The 3,548-nt window shown below is 61.8% G+C and overlaps 2 non-coding genes across 2 annotated transcripts in view; both read left to right on the top strand.

Annotated features, from left to right (window-relative positions):
- The first annotated feature begins 1,790 nt into the window (after positions 1-1,790).
- Positions 1,791-1,943, top strand: LOC142795407 (5.8S ribosomal RNA). Its single transcript, XR_012893009.1, has one exon. It is a non-coding gene; the product is annotated as a 5.8S ribosomal RNA (ribosomal RNA).
- A 1,154-nt stretch (positions 1,944-3,097) lies between these two features.
- The window catches only part of LOC142795406 (large subunit ribosomal RNA), a 3,958-nt gene continuing 3,507 nt past the window's right edge, over positions 3,098-3,548 (top strand). The window contains exon 1 of the ribosomal RNA XR_012893008.1: positions 3,098-3,548. This exon is cut by the window's right edge and continues 3,507 nt beyond it. This is a non-coding gene — a ribosomal RNA (large subunit ribosomal RNA).

Below are 3,548 nucleotides of genomic sequence, written 5' to 3' on the forward strand. Positions count from 1 at the left end.
AAACTTGATCATTTAGAGGAAGTAAAAGTCGTAACAAGGTTTCCGTAGGTGAACCTGCGGAAGGATCATTAACGGATTGTGAAGGGTGAGCGCCTCAGCTGCGTCTGCGCCCGACACTTTCTGCCGCTGACCCCGTTTGGACGCGGGGTCGGCTTTTCCCCACGGGGCTGCCTGAATGTGGAGCGGCACCCCGTGACAAATTGTTGCGCCCAGCGGACGCCAACACCGCGACCTTGGACGGTCGGCCAGGTGGCGGACGCGGGTACAAACGGCGCAACGCACTCATAGGTCGGCTTTCGACCCGCCACTGCACCGTGGCTCGAAGCGCTCGAAATGCGCGACCCGACCGCTGCGGGACCGCCTAGTACTGTAAACAGGAGCGGCGGAGCGCGAACGGCGAGTCGTGGTTACGTCGGTAGAAGGCGAGGCTGCGCGTTCCCGAAACGCCAGCCGAGTGCCCTCCCGACCGTTCGAGCGTGCAAGAACGAGACCCGACAATCGCGCGGCGACTGCCAAGTACGAGAGGAACGGCACAAGCGTCGGCGGTCGGTCAAGGAACTGGCGATGTGACGGGTCCGCTGTGCACCAGTGCATACCGTCCCGCCGTCCGCGGCAAGCGCCTCCGCGTCCTCGGGTGACGGAGGCTGCCGGTCGGTTCTTGCAGGCGAGGGATCTCGCTGGCACCGGTTCGCGTTGACGCGCGGCCGGTCATGGCACGGCGATGCGACGGCCGAGGTGCGCAGTACTCGATGGAGGAACCGCACGCTCCGATGACCGTCCCGCCCTCCGCGGCGTATGCGTACCGACCGTAATGGTTGCAGCAGCGCCGGCCGGCTTTTGAATTCGCCACACGAAACACGGTGCGAGATCGCGGTTAGGGGAGCGTCGACGTTGCCAGGCGTTTTGCTTGCTGCCGAGGGAAAGGCGGCACGGCCACGTCGCGCTCGTCGCGATTAGCGGGTCTGCGCGCTTTGGGAAGGTGCCGCAACGACTTGCCGAAAGAGGAAGCACGGAAGAACGAGGGACTTGGACGTCCCGACAATTGAACGCACTTGCGGCCAGGCCCTTGCTGGCTTCGTTCTTCCGCCTCGAGTAGGCTCGTACGCGGCTCCGGCGCCGAAAGTGGTCCTTGGCACCGACTTCGGTGGACGTGGGAAGTGCCGCGCAAGTACGGCGCGCCTGGCTCCACCTGTTGGCTAAAGTAGGCAGCCGGATCGGCATTTTGGTGTGCGGTGGCAAACCGTGGATGCGAAAAAAGCTTGTGCGATTTCGTGGAACAAAAAGCGGGGGTCCCCCTTTTTATGCGGAGGAGACCGACCCGCCTGCCGTGGTGAACCGCGACGCCACGGTAAAAACGGGAGAGGCTTGTCGATGGGACCGTGCATCCCGCGCTCCACGGAGGCCGGGAGGCGGCCGCCCGAGGAAATGTGTAGCCGTCGAGGCCCGCATCTGCGTGCACTCTTATCCAAATGGGTGTACCGCAGGCATTTTCTGGTTAGGCGGGCCAATGAGAGCGAGCACACAACGATACCTACGGGTCCGGCTTGGAGAACCGGCTTCGACGCCTCCCGAGTATTTATAGAGGGGTGGACCACGAAAGCACTCGCAAGTAGCGAAAGCGAAACGCCGTCCGAAACACACCGTTTGCTCGATTTGCGGCAGCCGAAAAAGGCGCGGCAGAGTTTTGGAGTCCAAGCGTGCGCTGAAAAGCGCCCTTCTTGGCCACTGTTTGGCCGAGTGCCAGAAACGTTTGGTTTTGACTGTACGGAATTGAACAAACACTTTTTCACGACTCTAAGCGGTGGATCACTCGGTTCTCGGGTCGATGAAGAACGCAGCCAGCTGCGAGACTTGGTGTGAATTGCAGGACACACTGAGCACTGATTCTTTGAACGCACATTGCGGCCTTGGGTCTTCCCTTGGCTTCGTCTGTCTGAGGGTCGGATCACATATCAAGAGAGCCTTCGGCGCACAAGGGAACGTGAGCCGTCGACTCGTTTTGACCGCGTCGGCAACACGGACAGCACGCTGAACACCTCACAGCGAGCGCCAACAGCGGCCACTCAAGGGCGAGACGGTGGCGACCGTCGTGCCAGAGCCCAACCGAAACGGGGGCGACCGACTGCATTGAGGATGTGGCACCTCGTTGAGACCGCCGCAGGACTTCGAGTCGGAAGGAAGCCTGCAGGGAAAGTGCGGTCGAGGTTGCGTACTCCTCTCTGCGACCGGGCGCGCAAGAGCTGCGAGAGCCACGGACGCGCAACTTTAACGCACGGTAAACACGAGGAGCGAAAGCCGGCCAGCAAAGCTTCTCCAGCCGTGCGCAAAGTGCGCGAGATCGCAGCCTTGCGTTGCGCTTGTTGCCCTCGAAGTAAGCAGGGTGTCCCGTAGACCGGGCGCTCGAACACGCTGCGGGGCCGTGCCTCCTCCAGGCTTTGCCGCGCGAACAGGGAACGTTCGCGCGCAAAGCGCAGGGAGGTGAGGAGGCTGCGCCCGACGTTTGCGGTTCGCTGCGTACGCGGTTGATGCGGAGAGCACGGCGCGACGACTTGCCGCGAAGCGGAAAAAGTCTCCCGCACGAGTTGGCGAAACGTTGGCGAAGCTTAAGGCGTTCTCGTCGTAGTCCGCCGTCGGTCTAAGTGCTTCGCAGTTCCCGTCCCGTTCAAAAAACTGGGCCACTCCAGTTGGGGCGGGGGCGACGCTACACGAGACGATGCCTCTCGCCAGGCTGCGTGGCTGCCCTTGCGGCGGCGGCGACTGGCCTCGGCGGTGTTTGGGCTTTCGACACGGTCGTTTATCACGCAACTGCTCGGACGACGCACGCGCGCAGCGGAATGCCGCTTGCCAGCCTTGTGAAGATGTGACCCTGTACAGGGTTGCGGGCGCACTTGGTAGGGCGTCGTACTCGGTTCGCGATGGGTTTACGAACGTGTCCCGTCACTTCCACGTCACACCGGTTGTGCGCCGCACGCGTGCAGCGGGGAAGCCGATTGCCAGCCTTGTGAAGAAGTGGCCCTGTACAGGGTTGCGGGCGCACTTGGTAGGGCGAGCGCACGCGGTCGTGCAGGAAGTTGATGGAAGCGAATGTATCCGCTGTCGACCTCAGATCAGGCGAGACAACCCGCTGAATTTAAGCATATCACTAAGCGGAGGAAAAGAAACCAACAGGGATTCCCCGAGTAGCTGCGAGCGAAACGGGACCGAGCCCAGCACCGAATCCCCCGTCCTTGCAGGCGGTCGGGAAATGTGGTGTATGGGAGGCGACGTTCTCGGGTGTTTGCGACGGTGCAAGTCCCCCTGACAGGGGCTTGTCCCAGAGTGGGTGCCAGGCCCGTCTCCGCCGTTGCGCGCCCGGGATGGAGCCTCCCGTGAGTCGGGTTGCTTGAGAGTGCAGCCCTAAGTGGGTGGTAAACTCCATCTAAGGCTAAATACGACCGAGAGACCGATAGTTCACAAGTACCGTGAGGGAAAGTTGAAAAGAACTTTGAAGAGAGAGTTCAAGAGTACGTGAAACCGCTTAGAGTAAAACGGGTGGGCCCTCGAAGCTC

This window comes from Rhipicephalus microplus, unplaced genomic scaffold (genome assembly GCF_043290135.1).
Source record: "Rhipicephalus microplus isolate Deutch F79 unplaced genomic scaffold, USDA_Rmic scaffold_651, whole genome shotgun sequence".
Classification (NCBI taxonomy): domain Eukaryota; kingdom Metazoa; phylum Arthropoda; class Arachnida; order Ixodida; family Ixodidae; genus Rhipicephalus; species Rhipicephalus microplus.